Genomic DNA, 20,455 nt, shown 5'->3' with positions numbered 1-20,455 from the left:
AGTGAAGATATAAATAAAGAAGACGCAGATGCGTTTTAGAATATCTTTGGATGTATCTACGTCCGTCAGAGATCGAAGCAGCGATGTTGATCAGTAGCAGTGAGCAAAGGAGGGGGAGGCCATATCTGTATAAGAACCTGGTATCACTTAAAGCCTACAAATGGCGCCTCATAGCCTAGCGGTCTTATGAAGTGGCAGCTAGGTGAGGGGTACCGGGTTCGATTCCCGGTTCGAGGGCAAGTTTTAATTTAATTTAAATTTGTTCTCGGCCTTTGGGAGGGTTGTGCGGTACCGGGCGAGTGCTTAAAACCGTACATGGAGGACACGTTCCAATTTCTAAAAGCAAGCACGAATTATAAAAAATCTTATACTTGACGCTGGCTAATGCACAAACCGTGCCGGAGCCATAAAAAAAAGCCTACAAATACTAGTTATCCTATATTTCGAGTATTTTTCGGTGGTGACTAATCCAGAAGTTCTTGTAATCAGCCCTGACTTTCACGTTCAGAAATAGAAGAATTTTTAAGGCAAGTAATTGTTCCTGTGCCTAACACATATCTAGGGGACATTCAGAGGGACTTAGTGATAAGTATGACTTCCGCATCTTAAATCCAGCCCTAAGACATGCCGGTTTCTTAACGATGTTTGCCTTTGTCGTACAAACCGGTATTTGATCACGCAACCGGTTGAGAATTGAATTAACCTAATCTAGCACTGCTCACTACTATGAGCATTATGTAATACCTACAAGGAGGGCAAAAAGTATTATAAAAAAGGTGTCTTTGTTTGGCGGCCGCATACCGAAGCGGACCGAATTTAAACGTTTTCCAAATATTGAATTACATAATTTATATGTAAGATTGTCTAAAATGTATAGTTCCTGTAAGAATTAAAAAGTTAATAAAATATGACTACGAAATTCTTTAGCAAAAATTATAGAAAACTTTGAAAAATTACCTAGTGTGAAAAATATATTTGAATAATTTGCTTACAGTTAGAGTTAGGGTGCCAACATTTTTGTTTAATTATATTGTATATCAACTGTAAACTTTTATGAATAAAAACAATGTTTGACAAAACATTTTATATAGTTTTTACCATTTAGTTCGCGTCGGTATATCTTTTGGTAGCGACTGCAATTTATTTCTATTTGCTATTATGAGAGTCGACGTTTATTGCACTAATGAAATAGCTGGGACACAATATGAAACTTAATTAGACAACTTGTCACAGTACTCACATTTATTTGAAGTAGCCGGAGTTTTGCTAGAAGAAATTGCTTTTATTTTGAAATAGCGTCTGTTACTTAATTGTGAGTTATATATTAGTTTCTTAATTAATATACATTTATTGAATGTCGCTTAGATACTGACATTAACAGAAACTTTAAATGAGCTTTATTAATTAATTACTAGCTGACCCATACGCAATATTGGGACAGTTATATGCTAACCCTATAGATAATGTTTACTTTTGCGGAATGAAAACTAAGTACTAATAAACCTAATTTCTTACAATTATTCTCTCAATAAAAAAATTCATGAAAGTTCAAGTAATTAATATTAAAAAAATACTCGAATTTGTCCAGTCTTCGAGTGTAATGTTATATTTTGTGATTAATTTTTATTTATATTGATTAGTTGATGACTATGTTAATAAATAGTCTACAAAGGAGGTGTCTCAATGATTGATCAAAGACGTTGTTTCCAGTAGCTATTTGATGTGATTCACAAGTTAAGGGCTGTATATTATCACTGACAAGTGGTTGTGAACTCAATAAAGTAAATGAAGTAATATAATATATGCGAATATATATAATACAGAATTTTTATAGTGGCTCCTCTGTATTGTTGTGTATTATACTATTAGCCTTCTTACGTAGCAAAACGAAGCTGAATAATAAATAATCAAATAAAAATAAATCCTATTATCATATTTTATTTTATGTATTTTTAGAAAACAAATTACACTAAATTTTTTGTCTATATTAAGTTATATTTATTTATGTGAAGGCTTCCTCGAAGGTTCTCCAGGTAGCTCGTTCATGCGTGAGTTGCATCCAGCTCGGGCCAGCCGTTTTGGTAATATCATCCGCCCATCTCGTTGGCGGTTTTCCTCTGTTTAGTTTCCCAATAGAGCCTTCTTCGTCACCCTTATGGTCCATCGATCGTCAGACAGTCTTGCTACATGCCCTGCCCATCTCAATTAAGGCATTAGAGCATAGTTAAGGGAATCAGTAGCTATAGTAAAGTATACCGTACGTTTACCTAAATATTTTGAAAATCAACATATACCTACGTTACTCAGAGATAACATAGCTTTGTAATATAAGGTTTGGGCTTTACAAAAAAAGAAAAATATTTATTTTTATAATATTCGTATGGATTATCCTGAAATTACTTTTATGCGTATAATAAATTTTAATTTATTTAAATTATAATAAATTGTGTTTCAGTAAGAAAACAACTAGAAAATCCTGTCTTGCCAGCATGCGATGGAAAGAAGCATCTTGAAGTTGAGGAGAATTAAGGCGGAAACATACTACTAAAACGCGACGCGACGTGTTGTGTCGACACCCGATGTCCATCGTGCACATTACCAACACGCGACACTACGACACGCTTGCAAATTCAGAAGTCATTTAGCTGATTTATTCCCAGCGCAACGTGCCAGCAAGTTTTTACCAATTTGAGGTTCAGATTCGAGGAATGTTTGCAGCGTAATGGTGCACACCTGGATGATGTTATTTTTAAGAAATAAATTTCCCAGGTGTCTATTTTAATTGAAATAAAGAATTTTATGTGTATCGTGTTTAGTTTTTTTATTATATTTTTTGACGTGATAACGTCTTTAAAATCGTTTTAGTCGGGTGACATGTTCAGAAACTTGTGTCACACCAAAACCTCACGAGCGCGATCGCAGGTATAACGAGAGAGAGACGGACCGATCTCCCGTCTCATCTCGAGCGCTGCCAGTCATTCCGTGAATGTATGAAGAAAAATGTATATCATAGTCGAATAAGTAAACTTGTCATTTTACACCCGAAATTTATCATCAAAAGTGTGAATAAAACGATAGATGTAATTTAAAATTTGAAAAAATTGTTATCTTCATTAATTCCTTACTTCCCAAAAACTTATATCACCAATAAGACGTTATCACGTAAACATCTCGATCGTAAACCTACTTTACAAACAACCTATATATTTTTTTTTCAAATTCGCAAATCTTTCTGGCCCACCCTGTATTTTTCTAATAAAGTGAATTGATTAGCAGGTTATTTGTATTAAACTAACAACATCCTAACTCCCTGTTTCTATCCTTGTATTAATTGTTCGTCGTTCATTTCGCCAAATAAATCCAAAAATATCTAAGTATATAAATTGACATTCGTGTCAAAAACTCGAAAGACTGACGCATGACGTCATGATCACAACATCCACAACACGCCGATCCAAATCGATTGGATGTTACCGCGTGTGATCACATGGCGTGTTGTCTATGTGCATCTGACCATATTAAATATATGGGATTGATAAGTACTGACATGCGTCGGATGGCGTGGTGTAGCGTCGCGTTTTGGTAGTATGTTTCCGCCTTTAACAAAATAAGAAATGTTAAGAATTGAAAATATAAAGTACTAATATTACATAAATTCTCTTTACGAAATTTTAATTTTAAAAATAGAATTTCTTTAAGGTAATTCACCCTTCTCACTCTCTTTCTCAATCGGTCTGAATCGCTCTCTCCCTTTTATTGGACAAAAACGCTACACATCTTCGTGACGTTCCGTAAAAATTTTACCCTCATGCGCCTAAAGAAGTTATCAATACTACAAAATAATCATAACTACAGGTCTGTGCCCCATGCAACTTAGGAGATACAATTGTTTACTTTTTGTATTCAACTAAATACAAAATAACGGACACACAATGTTATCTTGTTTATAGAAAGGTCTTTTATTCATTGCTTTTAGAAGAAACCCTTTAGAAAAACTAATAAATTAAGAACTATCTAGTCTGACTTAACAAAAGGCCAGTTTTTCTTTCAACGACTCATTTTGCGATAAGCTTTTAATTCTAAATCCTTTTTGTGCTTTACAAAACGTTTGCGATCCGACTTTGATGAAAATACTCTAGATTGAAACATCTTTATAATTTTTTTTTTTAAAGACAATTCACACCAATTGACCTAGTCCCATGCTAAGCTGGTGAAGCTTGTGTTATGGGTACTAGGCAACGGATATACATACATATTTTAGATAGATATACATATAAATACATATTTAAACACCCAAGACCTAAGAACAACACCAAATGCTCATCACAACGATGTTCGCCTCAGCCGGGGATCGAACCCATGGATTCGCAGTCAGGGGTACTAACCACTAGACCAATGTGTCGTCAATTATATTATTTTAAGATTTATGGGATAGAGAGTGCACTTGTCTTTGCGCACACACAAGACTGTATGAAAAAGTCTACGTGACTGAATCCTAGAGAACATTTCATTTCGAATATAAACAGGACTTTTCATTGCCCACAATATTTATATAAAACTTAGTTCTATAAGTAGCATTATAAGATATTGTACGAAACACAGTACGAAGAAAGTTTACCAAAAGTTTAAGAAAATATTTACTCTGACACAAGACATTATAACATTCGTATGTGGAATTTTCTGCCAAGAAATGAGGACTTATTTTTATAACGATTTAAATATAATAATCTCGAAGAAATAAAGGATTTTTTGATATATCAAGGGGCAAACAGGCAGGTTCACACTTATACTGCCAGAGGGCCCACATGTGCGTTGCTGGCTTTTTAAGAATTTGTAGGTACGCTCTTTTATTGAATCTAAGTCATATTGGTTCGTTAATACACAATCTGCCATAAAAAAGTTCCTCAGTTGTGGAAAGACGGACGTCGAAGTGTTACGGGTGTACGTTCGATGATACAACTCAAAAGTTTGTATGTCTCATTCCAGGTACAAATATTGTTTTTAAAGAAAGTGTTTCATTGTAATAATTCAATTGTTTTTGTTTTACCATTCTTCAATTTCGACAATGTCTTCGTGGCGTCTGCTGTAATTCTCTTCTACACAATTCACGATAACTCACATTGCCATATGAATCTCACAAAATGCAATGTTCACAAAACTCCCAACCACATTGCTAGAACAAGATGGAGTCCCGAGTGTAATAAAACATTTTCAAATAAATATTTCTCTCATACAATATCATATACTGATATCTATTGACTTTTTATCAAAGCAGAAATGCATTTTCTATCACTTTTATTTTTAAATAACGTATTTAGGTCAGAGAGTGTTTGAGAATGCCTAGCGTGTATAAATTTGATAGTTAAACTAGGGTTGGCAAATCATTTTATTAATTTTTTAACCATACGTTTCAACGGTTTATTTTTTATGCTTTTGTCGGTCAGACACGTCTGATCAGACTCAGATGTAGAGAGCGTGTGAAAAGCTGATTTAAAACGATATTTTCCTTCGTGTTATTTGCAGGTATAGAAAGAAAATTATTTCAACAGCATGGTTTCGAACGACCTTCGGAATAGGGATTCCCAATTCCACTAAAACAAACCTGCTTATAGGGATTTAGTTTATTACTTGAACTATCACCTAATGGAATGTCATCGCTAGCAATAAGCTAGCCATCCCATTGCAAGATATCTCTGGGTCTCTGCTATATGGGTAGTAGTACAAATGATATCATTTGGTTAATTAAATAAAATTTGTTAGGTTAAAGTTATACGCGATTTTAATTGGCGTTTAACACATCCACTTATATTATCAAATAAGTGCTGTCACTGCCAGCCGGCTACCCACCGAAGTATTTCCGAACCAATTCAAGAAACGAGCGTACCAATTCTTAAAAGGCCGGCAACGCACTCGATAGCCCTCTGGCGTTGAGAGTGTCCATGGGCGGTATCAGGTAACATCAGATGAGTCTCCTGCCCGTTTGCCCCCTGTTCTATTAAAAAAAAAATATAAAAAACACTACGCAAACTACGTACACTAAGCAAAGAATAACGAAAATATTTGGGTTCTTAGAGTGAGATTCAGAAACGAGACGTCTAAAAGCGCAGAGTCAAATTCCCGTCGTCAAATATGAGCGACGTAGGTTCGATCCCCGGCTGTTCAACCAATGGACTTTCTAACACTCGCTCTTATGGTAAAGGAAAACATTGTTAGAAATTCTTTAGCCCCAAAAAGTCAATGGAGTGAGTCAGACACAGACAGCAATAAAAAAAAAATATTCTGAAATCTTAGGCCAAACTAAGGTTTGTAGCACCACTGGTTATTTTCAGCATAATAATCGCATTAACGTTTTGCTGACAGCCCTAGCTGACATAAGCTCCCTTCAGACATCTCAAAAACCAGTTTAAAACGCAAAGAGCCCTTAATATTAACTCCAGATTAGATAACAATCTAAACACGAATAGTTACAATATCATAGGAAATTAAAATGTCATATTTTATTAAGCCGTTAAAAGAAATGTTTTTGTTACAATGTTTTAGGTAATTAAAGGGTGAAATTTTTGTATGGTTCCTGGGTCATTGGGGTGCTTTAAATAAGAGAGGATTTTATTACTCTATATTAACCACTCGCGCACAACAGAATATAAGCGAAATAATGAAATGTTATTGCATGTAACGAATGAATGCAATGTAACAGTTGAAGAGAGTGCCTACGTCTGGCTATACTCTCGGGGCGTAACTCCGACGATTTAGGAAATCGTCACGAATATAAAACTAAGAAAGCCTGAGTGAGCAGAATGCACAGCCTTGGCTAGTATAATTTATTTTTTTCTAGTTTCGTAACACTAAGTTGGGCTACGTATATAATACCTATATTTAAAGAAAATACTGTTTAACCGGATTGAAGTTATGTATTATTATAAATTTACAACTATTTAACATAATTTTAAATTTATCCGACGTTTCGCGTGCTTTACAGCGTGCGTGGTCACGGTGACTGAAGACAAAAGATGTTGGATATCAAAAAGTATCACAGCTGTAGAGAAAGTTGCCTTATCTGTATTAATTACCCCGGAGTTGGTATCGACTAAAAGATGGAGGGTTTTGGCAAAAATGGCTCACGGTGTTCTCTATTTTCGCGGATATATATACCTATATACTCTTTTAATTTCAACCCCCAAACTTTATTTATAAAAGGTTTTGTAGGCTACTATAATTTAAACCACAGAGTCCCATATTTGATAAACACACAAACATTCACAATTGTAATATGAAAATGGCCGATAAAAGAGTACAAACGAACCAAGGTCGTTGAGTAAAAGTCCGGTAATCGCCATTTAATAATCTCGATAAGCGTTATGTATAGTCAGGCACAAAATTAACATTTATATTGGTGTACACGTTTAATATTAACTGACGGCTGACAGTGTTGCTGTTTCATTTTTTGTATAAATTAAACCGCTACATATTTAATAATAATCTCGTGTGCCATTTCGGTCTACTAATCCTTAAAAGACTAAATTGCGCGTTAAATTGCGGGGGGGGGGGGGGGGCGATTTGGGAGCGTTAGATTGTCAATAATCTTCAAAAATTGCGTGACGTAATACTTGAACTACTAACTTGATAGAAATAAATTTGAAACTGTTTTAAGATGGATCTGTGTTACCATATATATAATACATATATATTATATATCCTACTTTGCAGAAATCAAGCAAGATCCAAATATTAGAATAGTTCTAATATTTGGATCTTACTTGATTCGATACATAAATCGATCTGAATAAAAGGCTACAATATTATTATTATGCTACTCAGGGATAATGTAGCATTAGGTAATAGTACTTAGAAATCGCTATTTTAATTTTTACGTTCAATCATACAAATTGTAATACATATTTAATACACGCAGAATTCATTTGATTATTGAACGAGAGAATATTCATAAAAATGCTGTGCTAAATATTTCTTTGTTCCAGCATTGCGATTCTGTAACTCACTTTTCGAACTCACACAGCGGTTTTCGCATCGGCGGTCGCTCTCAAATCAGTCGTGAATCAGTCATTTTATGATTTGGCATTCTGATAAGGTGGGAGCTTGTAGTTTATTGAATCGCAAGGCTGATGTTAAGTGATAAACTCATAGATACTCATATTGCCAGAAGGCTCGCAAGTGCGGTGCCGGCCTTTTAAGAATTGGTACGCTCTTTTCTTGATTAAAGTTATCTTTTATTTTTTTACACACTTATACAAATGGTTAAATCGTATAGTAAATAATTTAAACTTATACTTTTTTTAATGTACTGTATCATATATTTCTTAGGTGTGTTAAAGTGGTTGTGTGTGTGTGAATACGATCAACAATCTCAACTTTGCTAATATCTTAAAAAGATATACTTAGATTAAAAATTATATTAAAGGAAACAACTATTATTCAAGTAAAATACAAAAAAAAATGTTTACTCAAATATTCTTTACAAAGTAACGAAAATCTCCAATATTAAAAAAATCTTTGTCTATGCTGCGATAATATTTTTATTAAAACCGTAAATTTCCTATGAAAACTCAAGTCTTTTGTCTTTATTCAAGAAGTTCAAAGTAACTTTATAGTCTGATAAAGGAAATACAATGCTTAAGGAAAAACCACGTTGTTTATTTTTCATTTGTATACATAAAAATGTAATAAATTTAACATACTGTTTTATTAAGCAAGTCGTCGGCGACTGTACTTGTCCTCATTATAATTCAAATAAAGGCTTATCTGGTTGATAAGATTTTACGCGAAATATCATGTAAAAAGTCGAAAACATTAATTATTTTTTGCCACCTTCGTTAGCTCGCCTTCCAAAGCATGCTCATTCATTCTCAAACATCATAGATAATATTTATCAAGACATTTCAGAAGATAGGATGTTCTAATAAGTATATTGAAAACATACATAGTAAAATTTGGGACCAGAAATACAATATGTTGTTGGTGAATGCCAAAGGGGTTTATGATCGTGGAAAATGTTGTCCTGCTTAAGTGTAGTTAGCGAGTTTTTCCAATAGCCGCCTCGAAAGCTCGTAAACTATTTTTTCATAGTAGACATTTTTGAAGTTATACCTACTTCTTTTGGCGCGTTAGGGAGAAATTATGAGAGTAAATTTTTACGATGCGCGCACACCGTCACAAAAAACTGACACCAGCACACCGTCACAAAAAACCGACACCCTGAAGTTAGCATAGTCAAGATTTTTAAATAAAAATTTTCCATTTCTTTAATTATGTATGTAGAAATATTTTTTTGTGATATTCAGAAAAACTTTATTTAACTAGATAATGCGTTATAATAAAACTTTCAATGTATTAAATACCTTTTTTCTATTGTTAGTGTCGTTTTTTCTACAAACGTAGAATAAGGCGAAACATAAAATTTTTAAAAAGATTTTTATCTTGTTACGCCACGGAAGTATAACTTCTAACGCGTGTACATACATGAATAAAAAACATGTGTACACACACATGTTTTTTATTCATATATAATATTATTAAGTAATTAGGTTAAATATTTGTATAGGTAAACCAGATTGTAATAATCGTCCATTCATAACGAGAAATATCTACTGTAGGACAGGGATTCTGTTCCACTTCTCGCCAGTTTCTGGCTGCAGGTCGTCGCCTACTCAGTTACTCCAGCGGTACATAGGCCTTAGGAAGGATTAGGTATGTCTGTCACATTTGTCAAATTGTCACACTGTCAAATTTTGACCCATGCAACGAAGTCGATGGGTATTGTATTTGTCTATAATGTTGGGCTTGGCTACCAAATATTCCACCCGTCCTGCCTCCTGGTTAGCCAGCACTTGTGTTTCGCTATCAGCTTTTACTGCTCTTTCATGATTAAGATCCAAGCCATATATATACTAAATATAGATTATAATAATGTGTTCAACAATAGCCAAAACAGTCGATCGAACGGCTTTGTAAATGATATAATATTGTGAAAATAAAACGTTTTACGAAGGCGTGGAATCCTCATAAAATTCCACGTACGAATATAAAAGAGTTTTTATTGTTTGTTTCTGTATGAAAGCTTTGTTGTATTGTCGCTACGGGAACAAAATTTCAATGGATGCCGTATGGGCAATAATGAAGCTATCTGATGGAAAGTTATATACTTAGGGTGTGTTTCACAATGTACGGATAAGTTCTACATAAGTTCCAAATTAGCTATTTATTACTTATTGGTAGGATAAACACTATTGTTGCGTTTCACGACTGTCAGTATTCGTCACATACCGCCATCATAAGATATGAGTCCGATGAATGTCAAATAGCACAATTTATCTTACAAATAATTTATGTGTTGCATAGCTATTTGGTACTTTATCCATACATTGTGAAACAGACCCTAAGTCTAGCCATAAATACTGTTACAATTAAAAATAAACAAAATATTACATTTGAATTTGGAATCTGTCATTTTTATACGATGGTTCACTGTGTTTTCTGATTTTGGCGCCAATATATTGTACAATATTTTGCGATATTAAAATGGAGTGGGGTGATAAAGTGAACCGAATCGCTGTGATTGCATTACACAAAGTAGGTATGGAACCAAATGCAATTTTTAAAACTTTTATTAGTAAAATATTTGTGTACCGGGCTATTAATAGTAACAATGCGACGTCCTCTGTTAGTGACAGAAAAAGGTCTTGCCGTCCACGTAGTCTTCTTACGAAAAAGGTGGTCAAAGCAGTAAAGTAGTTTAGCCTATAAGAGACGTACTTTTAATTTCTTAATTGATACTTTAAAAAAGAATAGGGTGTTAAAATTGAAATTTTTGTTTTATTTACATATGAGCAACATTTTAACAAACAAAAAGACCGTATTTATGCTCAAAGCACTAAGGAAGCTTCCCAATTAATTGACAGAGTGCAACGTGGGCACTATCCGACTTAAATGATGGTTTGGTGCGGTATTAGCCAAGAAGGAGTGACTGAGCCATACTTTTGTGGAAAAGGTATGAAAACATCGGCACAAGTGTATCAAGATACCATTCTTGAGAAGGTAATGAAGCCCCTTAACAACACCATGTTCAATAACCAAGAATTTCCTTCTAGCAAGACTCGACGCCATTTTTTTTTCTTTGTTTCAGTATTTATGGCAAGACTAGGTATGTAGGGAAAATTAGTAAATTTACGTTATACATACTTTCAGTGCTAATTTTTCGAAAAATTTTTGACATAGCTGTTTAATGGTTTTGGCATCTCTTTTATAGAATATTATTGTTGAGACTTTTGCCGTCGCTTTCTAGGACTAACTAGACACCCTATTTTTCATTTTATGTGCAAGTATTAGATTCAAAGGCACGACCCGCGCCACTAGGCCAACACTGCTACACCTATGTCAATATGTTTGAATGACGTAGCTATATATCAGAGATTCTATGCTAACTCAAACTCAAAGTAACTTTATTTATATAGGTAAACAAGTACACTTATGAAAGTCAACAGAAAAGATGTTAAATTGATACTAAATTTACATTTACTACCAGTTCGCAAGTCAAGGCTATAGAGCGGACAAGTAGAACTGGCAAGAAACTCTCTGCCACTCTTTTTAATCGCTAAGTTTTGAGTCAACTGCTATGTTTATTTGATCGATTATTTAATAGTCCAGGGTCGATAATTTTTGTAACCAAAAAAAATTATAGTAGGATAAAAACCATCGAAAAAGGAGGAGAATATTATAAAAATGAAATGAAAAATAACAACTATAAACATGAAATTTGACTTTGATTGCAAAGCATTAAATTTCGGTAGTTTAGGTCGTAATAAGACGGAAAAAAAATTATGGCATGAAAAACTTTGCTTTTGTGCTTAGAAGACTGATTGAACGAAATTTTTAAAAATCTCGGATTTTAATTTTTGATTGAAAATAAAACTATTGAAATAAAAATGTTTATTATTTTTATTAAGTTTTACTATCAAATTAGCTTACAGAAAAGTGGAGAATAACTTAAAAGTGCACACTTTTACTTTTTCTTTTATGTTCATAGCTACTTTCTCTCAATAAACCCTAAATATAGTCGCCCATCATGTTTTCATTGTATTGGCCTTGATAGCGTTGTTCAAAATTCATGATGTCCTGATGGAAACATTCTCCTTGCTCTTCGGAATAGGCTCCCATACAGGACAGTCAAAATATGCTTCATAGGCTTCACAGAGAACGTGAGATGTCTTTAGTTCATATTTCACGTCTCGAACTTTAATAAATTGACCACATTTAAAACAAAATGCATCAGCATCGTATTTGCACTTTCGTGACGACATTTCAAGTTATTCTGATGGTTGTTTATCACTCGGGTGCCATCTAGCGGCAAAGTGTAAACGTTAATACCCCACTCTCACCGCGCGGTCTTTTTAAAAATATTAAAATCAATTAAAATTTATGAAAAAATTGAAAAATGAGTATCATATTATAACTATCACAAAAGCAAACTTTATACCGAAAAAAGGTATTTTCTTTTCGTTTTTGTGCATAACTAACTGGAAAATAATAGTATAAACTTTAGGACAAATAACGAAAATTTTTTTGTAGAGTCGTGTAATTTACGGGCGACCTGAGGTCGGGAAGGGGAAGGGGGTGATTTTTAAGGGTAAAAAACGGTTTATCACGATATCCGGCAAAACTAAAAGTCCTATGGAAAAAAGTCAAATGGCAAAGTTGTAGATAATAAAAGGATCTAAAACTTTTGTATTTACACTTTTTTCACATACCCTCAAAATTTCTGTGAAACTTTCAAGAAACAAAGTTGTTGATTTTTTATTTTTATAAAACTCCTCCTTTTCCAATGGTTTTCATCCAACTATTTTTTTTTTCACTTTTTCTTATTTTTAAAGGCTTCTACCCTGGTCTATAAAATTTAAATTTCGAATTGTTAGCTAAAGAATTTCTTCTTTATAAGCCTATATTCTGTTTTTCTTATTTATTTAAAAGGCCAGCGTGAAGAAATTTAACAAAACACAAGGAGGTTAATGTTAATCTACGAAATAGATTTGAAAGATGGAAAACAGTTAACGTGTTATTTATAGAGGAAATATTATGAGCCGTGTACATAATAAACTTGAATGACGACCGTTTTGTTTCAGAGATATAAAACAGTAGTTGTAAATTGTGATGGAAAACAGAGATAAATCGAGTCATTTTGTAAGACGCGGTAACTGCGCTATGATTTGTTATTTTATTTGTCTACAAAAATAGTCGAAAGAGGAGGAATGTCAACGGTTTCTGACCTTAATTTTAGAATTAGAACATAAAACTTTAAAGTAATATTCAAGCAATCCTTCTGAAGAATCCCACCTGATTGAGTATAAAGTTTTTGTGAAAAAAATCACAAAACAAAATCAAAACTCTTCGTCTTAAAGGTCCAATTAAAGTGTTGTTATAATTTAATGGTGATTAGATTTACGATTATAGTAAACTTCAGAAGAGGAAAACTGGAAGTTTAAAATACATAATTAATTTGATTATTTTATGATATAGATATGTCGGAGCAATGGCGCTGGTGTCAGCTGTCATTGTCATTATATGTCACAGAGCTCGTAAATTAACAACGTCAAATTCTAATTAGTTTATGCGTATGTGTATGTGTTTATGCGATTAGCCAATATTACTAGATCTTCAAATAACGACTATTTGATCGTAATAATAGTAACTCCATAGTCATTTTTATTAATGTCAGAGCAATGGCGTTATTGTCAGCTGCCATTGTCGTTCTTTATTATTGAATAACATCAAAGTCAAATTAGTTTAAAATGGTTATACTAGTGTTTTATTTGGTTTGTCAATGTTGCTAGATCTACAAATTAACAGCCTATTTGATAGTCTGTAATAATAGTAATTTCATAGTCATTATTATTAATGTCGGAGCAATGGCGTTAGTGTCAGCTGTCAACCGTTTATACTGGTGGTTTATTTGATTTGTCAATGTTGCTAGATCTATACATCTCAATTTTCAACGGTGGATAATAATAGTGACTCAATAATCATTATTTTCATCAAAACTAATTTATGATAAATTTAAACCTTGAAACTTAAAGAAAATCAATATTTAATAATATTTGAAACTCGTTCTTATGACTGCCATTTGTCTCTGTAGTCGATTAGGGTTCGGTCGCGAAATGACTACATTAAATGTCACGAAACTTCTTTATCAATCGAATCAAGCCTTTAAAAAATAGACTCTTATTTCGAAATAAAACGGCTGATGCGAACAAACGAATTTTTCACATTAGCAATACTGATGTCATTATCTTTAATAACTCTGCAAGTCCTGTTTGTTAAAATTCAGGTCGGGCTTTCTAGTAATTTTTCAGGTTCTCGCTTGTTGCCTTGACAACATTCGGTCCCTGTCTTTGTCTTCCTGTCATTAGCACTTGCTACTTTTCTTTCTCCACGCGTAATCCTTGACCTTCTGAACCGTTATTTAGGTCCTCGATTTTCCATTCCCCTCTGTACCCATCAGATATTTTAAACCTCGAAAATCATATACAAATATATTGAAGCGGGAATTGAATTGGAATATATAATAAAATTTCAATTTTTGATACAATATTGTAAGTGAAACGGCAGACAGATTTAATCATTGCGTGTCGTGGATAAATATTACAATGTATTGAATTACGAAAAATGTTGAATAGCTGGCAGAAATGATCTGCTGGCTGGAATTTTATCATCATATTTTTCTCTTCGGTTTTAACGAAAATGTCAAATGAAAACAAGAAAATTGTGTTTGCGTAAATAAATTCGATCTCGTTAAATTTTTCTAAAGAAATTTTAAACGGAGTGCTTTGATGTTCTAAATTTAAAAATGTAGGGACGAAAGTTACGATAAATTGATTAGGTCATTATCACCCTTGGTTTTACTTTTCTCTTACCTTAATTAATTACACACATACATATGCCTCTTACTGTATCTTTTTTGAGTGGTAGTGAAGTATTAATTAGCGATTGTTCAAAATTATATTGACCCCTGGACAAGATCTACCAAATACTATCTAAAACTCAAACTAAAACTAAAATCTAAAACTCCTTTATAACGTTTTTAGTTTTTTTTTTATTATTTCTAAGCAATATAAACTAACCTTACTGACATGTTGCAAGCGCTTCATAAACGCGTGCATTTAACGACAATTTGAGTTGTCATAGACAGGGCTAATTGTCATTGGAGTAAAAGCCGAAGTAAATGATCGCTAGAACAAAGTATCTCCAGAGTTTGTCCTTTAAGATAATATTATAGATTTTACTTGCTATGAACTTCATATAAAATTCATGAAACAACATTTAAAGTGTAAGTTATCTTGACTTCACAACTACCTCATTATTATAAACAATATATGAACCCAAAACGTAAGCTATTGTTTTTAGCGAAGTAGTAATAACAGTTTGTTAAAACAAAAGTGTACTTCAGGCCTACAAACAGTCAATCCAAAGTAAAAAACGTAATTAAAAGTTTTATTTATTAAAATTAAACGATTACGCCGTTAAGTAAGGCTTACCTGTACAGGGTTGAACTCGGGGTGAAGTTATTAGGGCCCCGTTTAATATCTGTAAAGAAAGGAATTTTTATTACAAAATTACTGTCAATGTGCTTACAAAATATTATTTAATACAATGTCGTTACCAAAATCGTTTGTTTTTAGCAGAAGCTGGTACAGGCAATTTAAACTTACAAGAAGATTCAAATCAATTTTTATTATAAAAGGCTCATTGGTCAAGTTAGTACCCCTGACTGCGAATCCATGGGTCCCGGGTTCGATCCCCGGCTGAGACAAACATCGATGTGATGAGCATTTGGTTTTGTGCTTAGGTCTTGGGTGTTTAAAATATGTATTTATATGTCTATCTATCTATAATATGTATGTATATCCGTTGCCTAGTATCCATAACACAAGCTTCACCAGCTTAGCTTGGGACTAGGTAAATTAGTGTGAATTGTCAAAAAAAAAATTAAGAGTTCATGTACATATTTTGAGGCAAGTAAGAAATGTCATTAATTAAGAGTAGATTTTTAAAAGGTTACGTTTAATTAAAGAAGGACATATGGTTCTTCTATCTTTGCATATTATCAGCATAAACTCGCTCAAGAAATGAAATACAGTAAAATATACATAAAGACGCCGCTAAAACATTTTCATACATAAATGTTATAACTACGAGCCTGTGATTTATATTGCCAAGTATCAAACCTATATATATATAGTATAAAAATATGCATAATGAAGTAAATTTTATGTTGGTATTGTAGATAAAATGCACATAAATTTGTTTAACTACAAATGGGGCTCCATTTAAAATATTAATGAAACTAGTGCGGCCCAGAGTAAAGTAATAATTGCATTAAGCAGTAACTTTTAATTGGACAACAAAACGAGGGAGCTTTAGGTAATGAACCCTATTAACCTGTTCATTTTATAGATATAAGGATGTTGTTAAATGAATTTTTATAGGGTTGTCAATTTACTAGGTGATATTTTACACAAGTGTCGGAGACAAAGTTGGTTTTTTTATTCCATCTCAAACAATTTAAAATTCGAAATTCAAAATCATTTATTTATGTAGGTAACACAATGTATACTTATGAACGTCAATAAAGAAATACATATTAAATGCTTGATGCTTCTAATTTTACATTTACTGCCAGTTCTCAAATCAAGGGCATAGAACGGACGAGAGGCAAGAAACTCTTCGCTGAAAATTCGTTCAAAAGGGGCTGATGTATGAGATGGTAGTGTTGATCCAACATAATCTTAACGTCATGCTTGCGAGGCACATTATGCATACTTAGCGCTAGAATTGAAATATTTTTAGAAAAGTTGTAAATTATTTTTTTTAATATTTTTCGACCTAGTCCGGGATTCTGAAAACTGTAGTTGAATATGCAATAGTATATCAATGCACTATAACTTTCCGTATTCGTTGCAAACAATTGTTGGTGTATGTTTATAGGAATCCACTCCTATATAACGTGCTACTCTTATGAGAGATTAAATTACGCCGCCGTAGCAATCAATTGCATTTGATCGGAACGAGTCCAGTGCAGCTCTCAGTACTAATAAAAAAAAAAGTATCTCGACTACACGTGGTAGAGACCATGTGTATTGGAGATTTATGTAGGAAGTAATTGATCAGATTTTTGAGCATGAACCGTGTATGAGTCGAGACTTGCTGCGTATTACTCCCGTATGACAAAAACGTGTTGAATTTGACATAAGGTCAGCTAATTCTCGGATCTTGTTTGTTTTGCTTCTCGTGGAGGCTTCTTTTACTCTTTAGACAAAGTGTTTAGTGTTATGGTAGTTACGTAATATAAATTCAGTAGCGCTGACATCCTTTATGGGTCATTGCTTCACATTCTAATATATATTTCCAAGTATGTTTTCCTTATAAGTGATTTTCCTATCCTTCCGGTTTCGTTCGAGATGTTTTCCTTATCAAATAAGATAATTGCGCACTTAAAAAATGATAGGATGTAGAAATCACGGCGGATTCGTTTGATATTCTGTTGAACACAACACATATTAAGTCTATTTGGAATAAAATTTAAAAAAAAGAAAATTCTTAACTATTTTATATAACAATAAACTATAGAATTAAAAAGAGAAGGCTTAGTAAGAACGGAGAAAAGTTTCTTGTATCATTAAATTGTTTAATAAATACTCGTATTATTATGTAACCTATATGAATAAAGATATTTTGATTGTTTCAAAGCCCTACATAAATGGGTTCCCGTATAACGAGTACCTATTTGTCGTAATAAAGGAAACAATAAGCTATTTCAAATGGCGTTTTGTTCGTTTGAAGATGTGTAAACGACTTATGAATGTAATCTTTGTGCCAAAAAAGTCGATCATAAAATTTCAAAGCAATGAAGACGACATAAAAGGGAATTAGGATAATTTGGAGCTTGGCAATTTAGATAATTCTCTTTACAAAATGCTTGTTTCAATTACGTTATTTTCATTGAGTATTAAACATGTTACATCGATTAAATTATATTTTGTGATTAGTAAACATTTGAACTTAGTGAAATATAACTATTATTAGTAAACACAAAAGATTAGAACGTGTAGGTACTTTAGACTTTTAAAATAGTAGAGGTTAGGTTAGTACAAGTCCGTTCCGCACGAAGTCTCGAAATAAAAAAGTGAGTCAACGCCGGCGTTGCCACGCTTTATATAGGTTTCTGCTACAAAATGGCGTTAGTCCGCTAACACTATAATAAAAAAATAAATCGCGAAATTGAAAGCAATGATGGTTTTCGAAAAACTAACGCACGAGTAAGCTGTACAAAATTGAATTTGGAATTCCTAACCAAAGAGGACATATTTGAGTTCAAATATTGATAAAGATATAAAGAGGCATTATAAAGATTTAGCAATAATAAGCTTCTTTTTGTTACATATTATTTATTCAGGACATGACATTAGACCTTCACGGGTGCGACCGCGCAGCATAGCTATTGACCAATGATTTTTTTGTATGATACGGCAAACGAGCCTACAGAACTGCCATAAAAGCCAGCTACCACCGCTCATGGACACCCATGTTAGTGGGTGCATTACCGGCGTCTAAGTGATATTTTTTTTATATGAATGTTTCCGATTCCACAGCTCGCTAATTCTCAACAGGAAATGCTACAATCGCCAGTCAGAAGTTTAATTTTCGAAGATGCAAAATGTATATTTTGCCGTATTGCATACTACGGCCGCTGTAGTGGTATCTACTATATTCTTCAGGTCATATTTATTGTATACTAGCGGCCCCGACAGACGTTGTCCTGCATGACATTTCAAGCGATTAGTATATTAAACACCGACTGCAGCGCCATCTGCTGGGCTAATGTGTGAATCTAAATTATCCAGGGCGTCACATCCTTTTACATCCTCTCTGACGATATTTGCAGCACGCATTGTGTCAATGTTATGTCAAACGCCATGAGGTTACATCAAAAAAGTTTGAATTATTTGGTGGTTAAGTATTCTTAAATTTTCTATTTTCCGCGCAATTTTTTTAATTTTTGAAGTTATACTTCTTTAGGCGCGTTATGAATTGATGAGAGTGAAATTTTACGATGCACGCGCACCGTGACACAAAATTAACAGAATGAAACTTCATTCTGTTATAGCATCTTACGTGGGCAACTGCACGGCATTGAACATAATTTAAAAACAACAATCGAAACAATTAATTTTTCAAATATGAACTGAACTTTATTGACTATAATGACTCATTTTCCTGTCTTTGATTATTTAATTGTAATTAATTATTTGCATGCAATCAAAAGCTATTTTTAATAATGCCAAAGAAGTATAACTTCTTACGCGCGTACATAAGTAGACGCACCCTTTTTTTCTTTTATAAGAACCTTCTCCTGACAATAACAAACACAACAAAAAAATAATAAGCGAAATCGGTCCACCGTTCACGCATGATGCCGTGACCAAGGGAAATAGGGATTCATTTATATATATATAAATATATTATTTACTTCAGACTTAGCGGTAAGTAGACGTGTATCAAAAACGTATTAAAACCCAATTTCCGTTTTGATGAACACTAAAGCTTGTCTTAGTTTGCATTTTACATTTACTCATTGCGAATTAAAATATGATAGATAACGCTTCACAGTACAACTAGTGTAAACAGTTTCTGAAAGGTAATCACCGCAAAAATTGTTAGTCTCTGGTAAAATTATCACGGCATTAATTCTTAATTTAACTTTTCATTAAAAAGCATTTGCGCAGCTATCAACAGATTTATAGAAAGTAAGATGTAACGATAAGTTTCTTGTATCATTAAATTGTTTTATAAGTACAATTATTATGTTTTAGTTTTAGTTTTTTTAGTGTTATGTTACGTACATGAATAAGAATATTTTGATTGCTTCAAATCCCTACAGAAATGGGTGTGTGTAACGAGTATTTGTCGTATAACGGACAGTCCTCAACATATCGTAGTATTTGCTAAACGATATAATACGAATAATTTTTAAACGATATAATTTTTACCTGCAAATTCAGAGTACAAATTTATGAATAAATTTAATATTGTCTCGATTAATCTAAACTTTTCAGCAACTTAAACGAGTTATGTAAATATTGTAATTGGCCATTATATTAAAAAAGTTTTATTTAAACTTCGTTGTCTATAATTTAATAAGAAAATGGGTGAATAATACGATAAATATGGGTTAGTATTTGTGATTTGTGATTTGGACGTACGTTACAATGTTAACTAAAAAATTCAATTTTTAAGATAATTTTCTGTAAAACTATATCGCAATTATATATCGTTTATCGTTCGCTACAATCCAACGATTCCAAAAGTGCTCAGGGGAATAGTCAATGCTCCCTAGTAAATTCGCAATAACGACCTCCATCGGGACCTTAATGTAGAGGACGTCGCCACA

At 33.0% G+C, this 20,455-nt stretch overlaps 1 protein-coding gene across 2 annotated transcripts in view; it reads right to left on the bottom strand.

The window, feature by feature from the left end:
* Positions 1–20,455, bottom strand: part of LOC125052349 (sex peptide receptor) — a 213,629-nt gene that overhangs the window by 166,105 nt on the left and 27,069 nt on the right. For both annotated transcript variants that reach the window (XM_047653138.1, XM_047653139.1), the window contains exon 2: positions 15,543–15,591. The gene's annotated coding sequence lies outside the window, so the exon portion shown is untranslated. The remainder of the gene's footprint in view (positions 1–15,542; positions 15,592–20,455) is intronic.

The sequence above is a fragment of the Pieris napi genome, chromosome 9 (genome assembly GCF_905475465.1).
Source record: "Pieris napi chromosome 9, ilPieNapi1.2, whole genome shotgun sequence".
Classification (NCBI taxonomy): Eukaryota; Metazoa; Arthropoda; class Insecta; order Lepidoptera; family Pieridae; genus Pieris; species Pieris napi.
The sequence above is the reverse complement of the archived record's forward strand: the minus strand, read 5'-3'. Positions and strand labels throughout refer to the sequence as shown.